Source organism: Sus scrofa, chromosome 12 (genome assembly GCF_054392235.1).
Source record: "Sus scrofa isolate SSC_HxYL_T2T_F1_AM1 chromosome 12, Sscrofa_HxYL_maternal_Yorkshire_Landrace_v2.0, whole genome shotgun sequence".
Taxonomy (NCBI): Eukaryota; Metazoa; Chordata; class Mammalia; order Artiodactyla; family Suidae; genus Sus; species Sus scrofa.
In genome coordinates, this window is record NC_139394.1 from 6,593,333 (window position 1) to 6,609,063 (window position 15,731).

The window sequence follows — 15,731 nt, forward strand, 5'->3', positions numbered from 1 at the left end:
TGGCTAGGGGTCAAATCAGAGCTATAGCTGCTGGCCTACGTATGCCACAGCCGTAGCACATGGGATCAGGAGCCGTGTCTTTGACCTAAACCAGAGCTCGCAGCAATGCCAGATCCTTAACCCACTGAGTGAGGCCAGGGATTGAACCTGTGTCCTCAAGGATACCAGTTGGATTTATTACCACTGAGCCAAAAAGAGGAACTCCTAAAATAATTTTAAAAATTGAAATATAGTTGACTTACAAGGTTTTAGCTGTACAGAAAAATCATTGTGTTATCTATTTATATTATATATTGAGTTTCTGTTTCCCCATGGGGTTAGTACTTATACTGAGCTCTGAGACTTTTGTGTGATTAAATGAAATAATCCACAAATCCTTGTGCTGGTGCCTGGCTCACAGGAGGGGTTCCAGCAATGGGAGCTGTTGCTACTAAACTGGGCTGCAGTGTGAGCTGCTTGCATAGACTGAGTGTCCACTAGGCAGGGACTCTGCAGAGGAGATTCAGATCCTGGATTTGGAGGTGGGGAGTCCACTAATAGTTCTCAGTACAGACTTCATCTTCATCACCATCACCATCATCACTTTCACCATCATCATTATCACCATCACCATCATCATCACTATCACCATCATCACAACCATCATCACCACCATCATCATCACTTTCACCATCATCATTATCACCATCACCATCATCATCACTATCACCATCATCACAACCATCATCACCATCATCATCACTATCACCATCATCACAACCATCATCACCACCATCATCACTTTCACCATCATCATTATCACCATCACCATCATCACCACCACCATCACCACCATCATCATCATCACCACCATCATCACCATCATCACTACCATCACCACCATCACCACCATCCTCCCCACCATCACAATCATCATCACCACTGTTCTGCCATAAATTCCACTTATCATAGGATTCCATGAATGATTATCTAAAAATGCAACCAGTCCTACTTAAGAAAAGGATAGGAGACAGGTACTTATTATTTCCCTTTCCCTACTATTTTGAGGAAGAAAAAGTAGTATTTCTCAGTAGACTACAAAGATGGAAAAGATTGCTAGTTAAACCCCAATGTCTGCTCTCTCCTTATTTCACAGGAACAGAAGTCTTAGCTGGGCACATGGCCAGGAAGTGAAAAACCACATTTCCCAACTTCCCTTGCAGCTAGACGGGGTGACTTAAACTAAGTTATGACCAGGAGGATGTGTGAGCTGAAGTCATGTTTACAACATCTGAGTCATTTTCTTACAAAGAAAGGAGCAAGCTCTCCCTGTCTCTTTTTCTCTTCCTTTTACTGGGATGTGGAGATGGTGGTGGGAGTGACAGCAGCTGTCTTAGACTTTGAGAGGAAAGCCAGGTGCTGAGAATCGTAGAGCAGAGGGGCTAGGAGAACCCTGAGGTCTTGTAGAGCTGCCATATCAGCCCTGGAAGGCTTACCCTTGGATGTTAGAAGAAAGATAAATTCTGTCTGCTGTGTGCCTTGGTTATACTGGCTTTTTATACAGTAGCTGAATCGATATTCTAAATAATGTAGTTGCTATGCACAGAAAGAATTCTGCCACGTGGTCAAGAGAGCAAAGGAGTAGGGGAGGATGGGAGAAAAATTCTTGAATGATGTAAAGACAGAGATATGGGGATGGAAGGAACAGGGCTAGGTCCGGGGAGAGGCAAGAGAGGTGCTTAGGGACGGTCATTCTTGGTGTCACTCAAGCCTCCTTAAATTTTGATCCCCAGGTGTCCCTTTTGCAGTCTTGACCTTGGGCAGGAAAGGAGATGTGTAAAAGAGGGATAGGAACTAAAGAAGAAGACAGATGGTGGTAACATAGAAAGAGAGGAGTGGGTAAGGGTAGGGTTGGATGGGGGAGGAATTAAAGAAGGAAGGAAGAGAGGAAAGAGAAAACAAGAGTGAAGGGTAACCTTCAAGTTCATGGCTCAATGTGGAATGTTTTAAATTCAGAGAGACTATTCCTTTACACCTGATATTTTAGAAGTGGGAACAGATGGGAGGTCTTATTTCATCCACCTTTTCAAAAAGTCAGGTACAGACAGGGGCAAAAATACTGCACTCACCAGCGAGCTTGTGACAAAGGACAGGGACTGTGACAGTCAGGTGAGTGTCAGCAACCTGACACCTCCCAGCCATAGTTGAAGTGAGCTCATTGGGTAATGGCTGTGGCTGAACTTGAGGGGGAACCTATTTCCAAGACAAGCTGTGAGGTTGGGACTTTGGTCTCATGCTCCTTCCATGGCATGAGGCCAAGGCAGGTGTCAGAGCTATTTTGTTTTGTCCTATCAGCTAAGGCACCGTAGTTGGCTAGGTGATCAATGGCTGTGAGACACATCAAATAAAGTCAGCCGGGAATAATCTCCCAGAGTCTGACACTGTCTATGTCTGTTACATATCAAGTCATTACATGACCTCATTGCCAGCCCTGCAATTTTCCATGAGGCAAGGAGGAGAGATCCAGACTTCAGAGAGGACTCGTCAGGACAGTGGGCAGCCAACTGGATATTGCAGTTGTTTGAAATTGCTGCTGGTCCAAATGAACAATGGTTCCTGAAAATGTAATCAAGGGGAACTTTGATTCCTTCAGAGAGCTGAGACTCTTGTGGGAATGGAAGTAGATGGTGGTAGACATAAAAGGAGAGACCACTTTTTCTTTTGGAGGAAGGCTCTAAGAAAGGGCTGGCTGAGAGGGGCTGGCCTCTGCCACTCCATCATCTCCTTCTGCACAATTTACACCTTTATGTTGTACCCACCAGTGGGGAAGTAGTAGAAAGAATGGGTGAGAATGTCAGCTTTGACTCAGATCTGTGTGATTTATGATAATAAGTGTTAGCTATTATTATTAGAAATAGCTTCTTACACTTCACAGCACGAGCATTTAAGGTGATGGATGACTGCATAATGGGAAGTTGCATGCAAACGGTTTAGTGTCAAAGGGTATCAGTTCCATCAGCCCACGTGGTTAAGGTGGAGGGGACTGTCCCCTCGCCTCTCTTCACCTCCCACTGCTTTTCCACCCTTCTTAAATTCTTTAAGAACTACACTCATGGTCTGCATTTCCTCATCTTCAATTGACTTCCACTCCTACACCTCCCTTCAAGGCAATTGGCTAGGTCACCATGACCCTTATGCTGCAAGATCCCAAGGCCATTCTATGCATAGTTCATCGGACTTCCTTCCTCCTTCAAACGCTAGCCTGTGTGGCTTCTGTAACCATGGGCTCTCCTGTTTCTCCACCGATCGGCTTTGTCACTCCCTTCCTTTCCTTCCTTTTGTCACTCGTTCTTTCCTTCTTCCTTTCCTTCCTCTTGTCTTTCTTTCTTTCCACTCTTTAAATTTCACCCCCCCCCACCCAGGGTTCTGTCCTCCGTGTCTTCTTTTCTTTCTGTTCACTCCCGGGGTGATCTCAACCGCTGTCACTGTCACCGATTCCACTCCCACTGCTCTAAGGATCAGCTCCTACGCTTGACCCCAGACATCCTACATCCACATGGCTCTGATGGAGGAGGCTTGGCACCACATTTAAATGACCCTGCCCACCTGGCCACAGTGGCATGGTCCAGGATGGGCACCTGACGAAGGCCAGGCCAGTCTCAGGTCTTCTCAGGATTGCTTTTTTTCTTTAACTGGGGCAGGAGGGGAGTAAGCCTTTCTCTGGGAGTAAAGCCCATACGGTGGTCAACTTGGGAGAGGCCAGGGGTTATATTTCCCTCCTCCTGGAGGAAGTTTCTCTCGGAAGAGACAGCCCATGGAGGAGAAGGAAGAGGGGCCCAGGAGATGTTCCGTTGTCCGGTTCCAGTTTTCCCAGCATCCAACATCATCCTTGCCTTTTGCATGAATCATCTTTCTTTCTGACTTTTTTAATGGCTCCACCTTTGGTGTATGGAAATTCCAAAGATCAAATCCTACGCTGCAACTTCAGCAACACCAGGTCCTTTAACCCACTGTGCCACAGCGGGAACTCCGGATGGCCTTCTTGAATTATTTGCAAGACCCCATAGGCTCCCTTTTGCCTGGGCATCTTTTAAGCAGGTTTCTGAGATCTGCAACTGACAGAGACCCTGGCAGAGGCAACAGAGGCCCCAGCTAGGGGTTAGGAGGCTTGGAATTTGTCTGACACTGACACTCCCTGGCTGTGAGACCTTGAACAAACCCCAGGCCCTAAGCCTCACGTTCCTCATCTACACAATGGTGGTAATGAATCTACCTGCCTGGCACATGTGGTCTTAAGGGGGTCAATCAATCAGAGGTTCAAGTACCATTCATGCCATAAATCACATTAGAAACATAAAGTTTAAAAAGTGCGAGACGTGGGATTTTTTTTTTTTTTTTTTTTTTTTGTATTTTTAGGGCCGCATCTGTGGCATATGGAGGTTCCCAGGCTAGGGGCTGAATTGGAGCTGTTGCCACTGGTCTCTGCCACAGCCATAGCAATGTGGGATCCGAGCCACATCTGCAACCTACACCACAGGTCACGGCAACGCCAGATCCTTAACCCACCGAGTGAAGCCAGGGATCAAACCTGTGTCCTCATGGATACTAGTCAGATTTATTTCCACTGAGCCACGACGGGAACTCCCCCCAAAAGTGCACAATTCCCTTTGTGTTGCAGGGGTAAAGAACCCACCTAGTATCCATGAAGACACGGATTCAATTCCTGGCCTCACTCACTGGGTTAAAGATCCCGTGTTGCCGTGAGCTGTGGTGTAGTTTGCAGACACGGCTCGGTTCTGGTGTTGCTGTGGCTGTGGTGTTGGCTGGCAGCTGCAGCTCTGATTAGACCCCTAGCCTGGGAACTTCCATTTGCCACAGGTATGGCCCTAAAAAAAAAAAAAAAAAAAAAAAAAAGTGCCTGACTTGTTTGAAATCCTTTAGAAGCCTTTCACAGTTTTAACACAAATCTTCACTGGAGGGAACCAGCTTCCCAGCAGCACAGTCTGCAGCTGGCTGTGGACCCAGGGCAGGAACGTGCATGCTGACAGCAGCGCCCCCCAGGTAGAGTTCTCACAGCCCACGGGGTCAAGTACAGCAGACACTTCAGGGAAGGTTCAGAAGCCAGGGAGGTGGTGGGAGGTCAGAATCGCAGTGCTCATTTTGGGAGGCACTTCTTGGCCCTGCTTTGAGATTGTATCTGGGTCTCCAGGAAGGAGACATGATCAAGCTCTGTGGGAAGTGATGGCGAGAAGGAACACTTGAGTCTGGGATGGGCTAGGAAGGAGCAGGGATCATTTCCTGCCCTGAGCAAGTGCATCCAAATGTTTCACTCCGGATCGGAAGTCGAGATCAGAATTCTAGCCTTTACTTTGCCTCTGACTTACTGGACGTTGTATGTGGTTTCTCTTCTGAATCTCAGATTGGAAATGGGGTGGCGTGAGAGGTGTATTCACAACCAAACCTTAACTTCGTGACACCCTGATAGTTGACACTTATTTTCTCTTTCTCTTCTCATAGCATCCAAGGAAACACATATTATCGATCCCATTGTATAGACGCTGGTAAAAGTAAGAGCAGAGGAGGACTGAGGCCAAGCGCCATTCTAAGATCCTTCCAGTGGTAGGATCTTAGATCTGTGATTCTTGCATGGCTGTGTAGTAAAATGTTCTTGAACACCTCCTGTGCACAGGGAGCTGAGCCACAAAGGGGCTCCTACATGATAGAGTCATTTCTCTGCTTGTCCTCCCTTCTGCGCTACATCATTAACTCTTAAATGACGCCCCTGCCAACTTCCTCATCCCCCCCCACAAGCATCCAACACTTTACCTTAGCCTGTGCACAAATAATGGTTAAATAAATCTGCAGTGACAAGGCACAGGCAATAAGCATTCTTGGTACGTGTTGAAAACCCACCCTGTACCCAGAACTTGGCTTGGGCTGCAGAGGAGGCTTCTCAGGCATCTTTGTTTATCATGAAAGCTCTGGCTTCTGTTTTCCCTCTTATCTCCAGAGATGCTTTCGGCCTCGGGAGAAGCGATCATCAATCAACATTTATGCATCAGATACTTCCCTGTGCCAGAAACACAACAGGATCTGCTTCATCAGACTCTTAATTGAGTTTATGTTTCAGGTGGAAGCCAGACAAGAGAGAGTTCCCCCATATATCAATTCCCGCTTCTGCTTCTTTTTGGAAAAACAACTCTCTGTTCAAAAGTTAGGTTATTTGGGGGTCATTTTCTTGGAAGTAGAAGGATACTAAGGAATTAGTTGGTCCAGGAGTTCCCTTGTGGCACAGTAGGTTAAGGATCTGGTGTTGTCCCAGGTTTGATCCCTGGCCTGGGAACTTCCAAATGCTGTGGGGGTGGCCAAAAAAAGAAAAAAGAAATTAACTGGTCCAAGGAAAGTGTTCATGATGAAAAAAGGGAACAATCTGTATAATAGGACTTCAATTTCAGAAAAACAATACATCCAGAACAAACAGGAAAGTATTATTAGGAGAACATTAGCGGTAAGGTAATGGGATCATGGGAATTTTAATTTCCTCAGTATTCTAGATCTTGTGAGATTTCTACAGTGGACAAATACTACATTTAAATCAGAGACAAAAATTAAAAATTAAAAATTTTAAAAGCTTTAGAAAACTAAAGAAAGTTTCTTAAGCTGTGTGGGGGGCATACAGGTGTGCATTTTATCATTTTTCTTTATCATTTACTTATAGGTTGTATAAACTCTTTTTTTTCTTTTCTTTTTCACTTTTTAGGGCCACAACCGAGGCATATGGAGGTTCTAATCGGAGGGGTCTAATTAGGCTAGGGGTCTATTCGGAGCTACAGCTGCCGGCCTATGCCACAGCCATAGCAATGCCAGATCTGAGCCAAATCTTCCACCTACACCACAGCTCGTGGCAACGCCGGATCCTTAACCCACTGAGTGAGGCCAGGGATCAAACCTGCAACCTCATGATTCCTAGTCAGATTCGCTTCCTCTGTGCCATGATGGGAATTCCTGGTTATGTAAAAGGCGAAAGATTTATACGATATGAAGAGAAACCAGAGCATGGAATTCCTGGTTATGTATACTCTTTGTATGAAATATTTAATACTATTTTTTCCCCTTATAGAACCTCTTGTTTAAATAAAATTTCATCTGGAAGCTGCCTGACTCGAAGCCGGGAGTTCTGGGATCCCTCAGCCCTTCCCTCCAACACCTAGAGACAGCCCCTGGGGTTGGGGGTCAGGACCTCAGGTGGGAGCAGGTGAGGTCTGGCGCCCTCTGGAGGCCAGTTTCCTCCTCCTGCAGGTGGGGACACTCAGGTCCAGGGGGGTTGGCAGAACTGGGACTGGACTCTGCCCTTCAAACATCTTGCTCACGACCCCCCACCCCGTTTCTACTCCCCTGGACCCGTCAGTGTTCTAAGCCTAAGGGGTAAAATTAGTGCTACTTTCCTCTTAACTTGATTTTTCAGTCACTCGTTTTTCAGGATTTGTTTTTGAAGACTGACTTTTTTTTTTTTTTTTGGCAGATGGCAGGAAAGGAGGTGAGAAGGAGATGGAAGGGTGGGGGGAGAGGGATGGGGGCTGTCTTCCCGGCTCAGCCGGCTTGCCTGGTTGCCTGGCAGCCATGTAGGTCGTTCTTGGGTCAAGTGTGGTTAAGAGAGGTGTCCTGGTCATTGCTGGGTCAGATGGGAGCGGACTGTCCAGGGGGTGTTAAAACTCAAAATGAGAGATTTCCATGAGGCTCCAGGAAGGGGCCTTAGCTGACAGGTTCAGCTGAGGACTCTCCTCCGCCTGGTTGAACAGTAAGAGGGAAATTGTTTCTGACTCCCAGGGGCCAGAGGCTCACGGAGACAGAGTTATTCTGGGATCTGGCTCTGGAGCAGCTCAGACCAGAAAGGTGAAGACCTGGCACACGTGCCCGCCCTCTGCCTTCCCTTTGCTCATCACTAACCAGTGACAGCCCACTAGCCTAGTAAGTCCGGACTTAACCTTCAACCCTAGTCAACTCACTGTTTCAGGCACACTCCCAGTGGCTTGGAGGGGACGTTAAGTGAGGTCCTGTCGTGGAGAAGGCAATCCTCCACCAGATGTTAGGTTTCAGCCTCTCACCATCCTCCACTTCCGGCTCTGGGAGCCACTCGTCGTCCTCCCCTTGCTCCGCCTCCCTCCCCGGCGTCCCCTCTACGGTCCGCTAGGGGGCGCGCGCTCCCGCTCCCCGGCACCCGGGGCGACTTGGACGGGGGGGTGACTCGGAACTCGGATGCACCGTCCACCGGCCGCAGCTTCTGTGGGCTGGGACACTGAGTATTGCTTCCCCTACCGTCAGTAATCCTGGAGTTTCGGTTCTCAAAAATGCGACTTAATCGAGAAGAATGACTGCCATTACTTGGTCTCCTGACTTCCAGGACTCTGGTCTCCCCCGGGACCCAAACCAGGCTGGGAAATGCGGCCGCGCCTCCCTGGCGTCCACAGCCCTGGATTTGCAAGAGAGTAAGGAGTCTGTCCCAGGGCTCTTTTTAGCCAGTGTTGCCAACAGAGGGCAGTTTGCAGCTGGTGGGCCAGGCTTTCTGGGTCCCTCTGTGGTCTAGGGCCTCCGCGAGGGGATGATGGTGACTTGTGGGGTTTGCGTCTGGATGCGGTGTCCTCTGGAGGCTGACCCTTGGCCAGTGGAAGGAGGTGATTGAGAGACACTCAGAGAATGGCGAGTGGGGGGCAGGGGGTGGAACTGCCCTGCACTGGAATGAGTTTGCAGCGAGATTGGAGATCTCTACTTGGAGAGGTTTAGAAAGGCGTTTCACGAGGTGGTGGCCTTCCCAGGAAGACCCAGGAAGGTGGGCTGGTGACAGAGCTACGGTAGGAAGTGGATTTTCCAGGACGCATTCATATGGGCTTGGGCGGGAAGAGAGATAGGTCAGTGGTTGGGAGACTGGGAGAGACCCCAGGAGACAGCCCCAGCCCTCCCTCAAGGGGCTGGACCACTGCATCTGCTCTAGCCAGCTGGGAGTTCCTGGGCAGGTCCTAAAGCACTTTTTGCCTCAGTTTACACATCTGAAAAATGGGAATAGTACCCACTTTATTTGACTGGCATGGAGGATTCAATGAAGTAATACATTGGAAATAATTTTTTTTCTTTCTACTGAGGCACCTGCAGCATATGGACGTTCCAAGGCTACGGGTCCATTTGAGCTGCAGCTTCCAGCCTACACCACAGCCACAGCGGCATCTGTGACCTACCCGAACCTTGTGGCAATGCTGGATCCTTCACCCACTGAGCAAGGCCAGGGATCGAACCCGCATCCTCATGGCTGCTATCTTGGGTTCTTAACCCGCTGAGCCACACAGGAACGCCTGCATTGGGAAGTATTTAAAGTAGTCTCTGGCACAAAGTAAACACAAAATTATTAGCAATTTGATGTCTCTGGCCATGGCTGGTGGACCCTGGACCCAAGCCCAGGTGGCCAATGTCACTCCCTGTTCTGCTGTTCTTTGCTCTCGTGCCTGAGTGGTGCTGGGCACAGCGCGGACACAGGGTGACAGCTTCTTGCAGAACCTGCAGAGAACAAAGGGCTGGGTTTAGCACATTGCAAAATTGCCTGTATGTTTGTGTGCGTCCGCGCTTTTTCCTTTGTTATATTTGTTCAGTCATTCATTCCACAGAATAGAGCATCTATTATGGGCCCTGGGTGTGGAATATGTAGTGTGAGCGAAGAAACCCCGTCTCTACCTCCTAAGGGGGATTAATCAAATGGGCACAGACAAATGCCTGTTATGGCTGCGATGGATAAAGGGGGTGCTCTGGGAACTTACAACAGAGACACTGGGGTATCTGGGATCCAGCCACTTCTCACCCCCTCCATTGCCCCGACCTGGTTCAGGTGGTTCAGGCCACCGTCACCTCACACCTGAAGCACGATAATCCCCTTTGCATGGTCTCCCCTCTTCTATCCTTGCTTCGACCAGGTGTCTGTCCTCACAGCAGCCAGTGGGGTCCTTATCAGGTCACCTGACATGGTTCTCCAGTGGCTCCTTACGTCATTCAGAGTAAATTCCAAACTCCCCACAAAAGCCTCCCTCCACGTTTTTAAATGATGTCTCTCCATTTCCTCTCTGTCCTCATCTCCTTCCATTCCTGCCCTCACTCCCACTCTTCCAGCCCCTTGGCTCCTACCTCAGGACCTTTGCACTTGCTGTGCCCTCTGCCTTGGATCCTTTATCCCCAGCTGGTAGCACGACTCCTTGGCTTCTTTCAGGTCCCTGCTAAAATGTCACCTTATCATAGAGAACTTCGTTGATATATAATAATGTTTGCTGTGTCCCCTTGACGTGCTCTGCTCTCTCTTTCTCCGGGGCACTTAGGACCTCCTTGCGTATTTGATGCTTGTTTATTGTCTACCTCCCCTGCCCTCCAGGAGACTGTGAGCTTCTTGAGGATGGGAGCTTAATTTGTTTTGCTTATCGGTCCCTAGCACCGCATCTGCCAGGTTGTAGGGGTTCAATGATATTTGTTGAATGAATGAATGACCATATATTTGAGATCCGAAGGAAGAGTATGAGTTAATCAGGCCAAGGGAGGAGAGGGGCCTTCTAGGTCCAGGAAACAGCATGTGAAATGTTCCAGGAGCCAAGGGATGTGTCCCCTGTGAGGAACTGAAACTCTGTGGTTGTCACTCGGGCAAAGAGGAGGAGAGGTTGGTGTGGGGGGAGGCCTGGGAAGTCAACGGGGGTCAAACTGAGGTCTGGTGGAGTTCAGCCTTTATCCGTAAGGCCTGGGGGGGGCGTTTGAATTGTTTTCTATAGAGCAGTGATAAGATCTGATTTGTTTTTCAAGCAGAGTATTCTAGCTGCGGGGTGGCGAATAACCCAGAGTGGACGTGGGCAGGAAGTTCCCGTTGTGGCTCAGCGGTAAGGAACCTGGCGAGTATCTGTGAGGATGTGGGTTTGATCCCTGGCCTCCCTCAGTGGGCTAAGGATCTGATGAAAGAGTGGAGGTGGGCAGACCACCAGCTAGGAGGCTCTTAAGTGATGCTGTGATGGTAGCTTGGGCGAAGTTGGTGGAGATGGAGAGCCTTTAGGAGGCAGCAGGAATGACGCCAGGCAGGACAGGATGTGGGGGCTGATGACACTGACGGATCAGGGATGATGGATCAGGGACAACAACTAGGAAGGAGTGGCAGAGGGTGATGCTCCTTCTCCAAGGGCCAGAAGCATGAGTTCAGCTTTGGACTTGCTAAGTTGGGTGCATCTTTGAGACAGTCCAAGGGGGTCAGTCAAGGACATGACGGGTATAGAGGTCGCAGGGTGGAAGGAAGTCTGGGCTACAGGTTGTGAGGTATCCTGGAATCTGCTCATAATTGAGGCTCTGGGAGTCCCTGGGCGGGTCTTAGGCTGAAGTCTGTAATCCATTTTGAATTACTTTTTATGAGTCATGTAAGATAGAGGTGTGGTTTCATTTATCTGCATGTGGTTTTCCAGTTTTCCCAGCATCACCTGTTGAAGAGACTGTCTCTTCCTTATAGAGAGCTCTTCTTGGTCCCCTTCTCAAAGGTTAGTTGCCTGTATATGCGGGGATTTATTTGGGGGCTATGTTTTCCCATGGGTCTTTGCGTTTATTTTTAATGTCAGTACCGTACTGTTTGAATGACTAAACCTTTGTATGTAACAGCATTGAAATCAGAAAGTGTGAAGCCTCTGGCTCTGTTCTCCTCATGATTACTTTGTCTATTCAAGGTCTTTTGTACAAATTTTATGATTTTTTTTTGATTTCTGCAAAAAATGCTCTGAAATTTTCATAGTGGTTATGGTGAATCTGTCCATGGCTTTGGGTAATATGGGATTTTTCCCCCGCATTCTTCTTTAAAGTTTTATTGAAGTGTGGTTGATTTGTGGACACTTTAACAATATTAATTTTTCTGATCCATAAACATTCCATTTTTTTGGGGTATCTTCTTCAATTTCTTTCAAGGTGTTGTAAGTTTCAATTACAGATTTTTCACTTCTTTGGTAAAATTTATTCCTGAACATTTTATTTTTTGATGCTGTTTTGAATGAGACTGTTTTATTTCTTTTTTCAGATAGTTAATTATTAGCATATAGAAAACAAACTGTTTTCCATATGTTAATTTTATATCTTGCAACTGTACTGAATTTGTTGATTAGTTCCAACAGTTTTTTGGTTCAGTCTTTAGGATTTTCTGTGTGTAAGATCATATCTTCTGCAAGTAATGACAGTTTTACTTCTTCCTTTCCTATTTGAATCATAGTTTTAAATTTTATTTTATTATTATTATTATTATTATTATTATTTTTGTCTTTTTGTCTTTTTAGGGCTGTACTCACAGCATATGGAGGTTCCCAGGCCAGGGGTCCAATCAGAGCTACAGTGCTGACCTACACTACAGCTCATGGCAACGCTGGATCCTTAACCCACTAAGCGAGGCCAGGGATCAAGCCCGCGTCCTCATGGATCCTAGTCGGGTTCATTAACAGCTGAGCCACAATGGGAGCTTCTCACTTTTATATATTTATCTTGCCTGACTGCTGTAGCTAGGTTTTCTAGTTCTGTGTTGAATAAGAATGGTGAGAGCATTTTACAGCTATAAATATAATAAAATTCATTGAATTGTATTAAAAAAAAGAATGGTGAGAGCATTCTTGTCTTGTTTCTGATCATAAAGGGAAAGCTTTCAGAATTTCATCATTGAGTATAATGTTAGCTGTGGGGCTTTTGTGCATATATATATATATATTTTAAGTTGAGGTATGTTTCTTCTATACCAAATTTGTTGAGGTTTGTTTTAACAGGAAAGGATGTTGCATTTTGTCGCGTGCTTTTTCTGCATCTAATGAGATAATCATAGGATTTTGATCTTTTCATTCTATTAATGTGGTGTATCACATTTATTGATTTGTGTGTGTTGAACTATCCTTGCTTCCCAGAGATAAACCTCACTTGATCATGGTATATGATCCTTTTAATGTGCTGCTGACTTTGGTTTGCTAATATTTTATTGAGAATCTGTGCATCCTTATAGGCAGCGTATAAGTTGGGGCTTGTTTTTTTATTTTTTATCTTTTTGTCTTTTTAGGGCCGCACTCACGGCATATGGAGGTTCCCAGGCTAGGGGTCCAATTGGAGAAACAGCTGCCGGCCTACACCAGAGCCACAGCAACGCCAGATCTGAGTCTTGTCTGTGATCTACACCACAGCTCATGGCAATGCTGGATCCTTAAGCCACTGAGCAAGGCCAGGGATCGAACCCGCAACCTCATGATTCCTAGTCGGATTCGTTAACCACTGAGCCACGAAGGGAACTCCCGCTGTACTTATTTTTAATCTTTTCTTTACTATTGATATTATAGTTCAGTGGCTAACACACCATCATAGTACAGAGTTAGAGTCTTCTAAACCTGATTGTGTATTTCCCTTTACTAGTATGTTGTATATTTTCGTGTTGTAATTAGAGAATTTTCTCTTCAGCTTAAAGAGTTCCTCTCCGCCTTCCTTGTAAGGCAGATCTCGTGGTAATGGATGGCCTCAGCATTTCTTTGCTGGGAATTTTATTTCTCCTTTATTTTTGAAAGATCCTTGCAAGATAGAATAGTTTTGGCTGGCGGTATTTTCCTTTCCAGTTGGAATATGTCATTCCACTTTCTCCTGGGCTGTGGAATTGCTGCTGAGAAATCTGCATATAGGCTAATGGAGGTTCCTTGGTAGGTTGTCATTTTTTACTCTTGCTGATTTTAGGATTCGCTCTTTGTCCTTGATCTTAACTTTCACTATAATGTGTCTTGGAGCTGGGTTTTTTTTTGTTTGTTTTTGTTTTTGTTTTTGTCTTTTTTGCCATTTCTTGGGCTGCTCCTGTGGCATATGGAGGTTCCCAGGCTAGGGGTCCAATTGGAGCTGTGGCCACCCGGCCTACACCACAGCCATAGCAATGCGGGATCCGAGCCGCATCTGTGACCTACACCACAGCTCACAGCAACGCCGGATCCTTAACCCACTGAGCGAGGCCAGGAATTGAACCCACAACCTCATGGTTCCTAGTTGGATTCGTTAACCACTGAGTCCCGACAGGAGCTCCCTTGGAGCTGGTTGTTTTGTAGTGAAATAATGAGGGGCTCTCTTGGTTTCATGAAGTTGGGTGTCCAAGTTGCTCCCCAGGTTTGGGAAGTTCTCAGCTATTATTTCTTTAAATAAACTTTCTACCCCCGTTCCTCTCTCAGCCTTTTGCAGTTCCAGTTATTCTGCAAAATATTGGTTATTTTGCACGTATATTGGTGTCCAGAGATCACATAAATTGTCTTTACTCTTTTTCATTTTTTTTTTCTTTTCTCTCCTCTGACTGAGTTATTTCAGAGTTCCCATCCTTCAGTTCCCTGATTCTGTTTTTGGTCTGTTCTGATGTTGATATTATCTATTGCTTTTTTCGATTCATTCATTGAATTCTTTAGCTCCAGAATTTCTGTTTGGGTCTTTAAGAAAAATGTCTAAGAGTTCCCGTCGTGGCTCAGCAGAAACAAATCTGATTAGCATCCATGAGGACACAGGTTCAATCCTTGGCCTCACTCAGTGGGTTAAGGATCTGGCGCTGCTGTGAGCTGTGGTGTAGGTCGCAGATGTGGCTTGGATCCCGAGTTGCTGTGGCTGTGGTGTAGGCTGGCGGCTATAGCTCCGATTTGACACCTAGCCTGGGAACCTCCATATGCCGAGGGCGCAGCCACAAAAAGACAAATAATAATAGTGATAATAATAAAGAAAGAAGGAAAAAGAAAATTTTCTATCTCCCTATTAAGTTTCTAATTTTGTTCACGTATTGTTTTCCTGATTTCAGTCAGTTGTTTGTGTGTGCTTTGAGTCCTCAAAATAGTTATTTTGAATTCTTTATCGGATAGGTTACAGAATTCTGTGTCTTGATGGTCAATTTTTGGAGGATTCTTATTTTTCGGTGATGGCAGGTGTCTTCTTCATGTTCCTTGGAGTTTTGCGTTGTTGTTTTCGCATTCGAAGTGGTGTCGTCTCCTCCGGACTTTACGAAGTGCCTTTGGGTGGGAGGTATTTTTGTGGGTTCTGCTGCTCTCTGGGACCTTCACCACCCTTGCCTGGAACCTTCTCGGCATCCTCTTCCTCCCTCTTGTGGCAGAATTTTTAAGCTGGTTGTCTTGTCTAGACCTTAGAAAACTCCTTTGTTTTCCAGCAGGTGGCGCTACAACTCAAGGCTGTGGGCTGTTTTCCAGGGCCGCCGCCAGTGAGCTGGATGAACCTGTGGACCAGGTAGGGGGATCCCGGGGTGAGATTTTCCTAATGACCGTTGGGCAGGCTTCCTGCAGGAGTCCTGAGCGCAATCAGTAGGAACCACACCGCTTTGATACCCTCTGATGTTCTCATCTGCCTCGCTCCCGAACTTCTCCTTCCCCGGAGTCCTAGAGAGCTCCTCTCAACACTTTGGATTCTGTGGGAGAGATTCTTCTCTGGCAGAATCCAGGACAACCATCACTCACTGACTTTCCTTTTCCCCTGAGAGAGGTCCCTAAAGGCTGGTTCAGACCCGTACTCTGCCGCCTTGGGGGAGGGGCCGTGCCAGAGGCATCCCTCTTACCTGTTCCAGTGCATCCAAACTTCCCTATACAGGTATGGTCCTGGATCCTTAACTCCCACAGAGGCACTTTGGTTCATGGATGGATGCAGATTTTTAGTTCCTAAAAGAGGGAGATAAAAAGGGATGTCTTCTGCCCCCATGATGCTCTAGCTCAGTTCTT

General features: G+C 46.8%; 2 protein-coding genes across 10 annotated transcripts in view; both read left to right on the forward strand.

Annotated features, from left to right (window-relative positions):
- Positions 1-15,731, forward strand: part of LOC102158693 (CMRF35-like molecule 1) — a 437,861-nt gene that overhangs the window by 49,922 nt on the left and 372,208 nt on the right. The gene's annotated exons all lie outside the window — the stretch shown is intronic.
- Positions 1-15,731, forward strand: part of LOC102159509 (CMRF35-like molecule 6) — a 52,705-nt gene that overhangs the window by 17,132 nt on the left and 19,842 nt on the right. For 2 of the 9 annotated variants that reach the window (XM_084983821.1, XM_084983820.1), the window contains exon 2: positions 15,173-15,246. The gene's annotated coding sequence lies outside the window, so the exon portion shown is untranslated. Of the gene's footprint in view, positions 1-8,146; positions 8,466-10,803; positions 10,878-11,447; positions 11,520-15,169; positions 15,247-15,731 lie in introns of those variants that run through there. The other 7 variants (XM_084983815.1, XM_084983818.1, XM_084983816.1 and 4 more) reach the window with 7 other exon arrangements.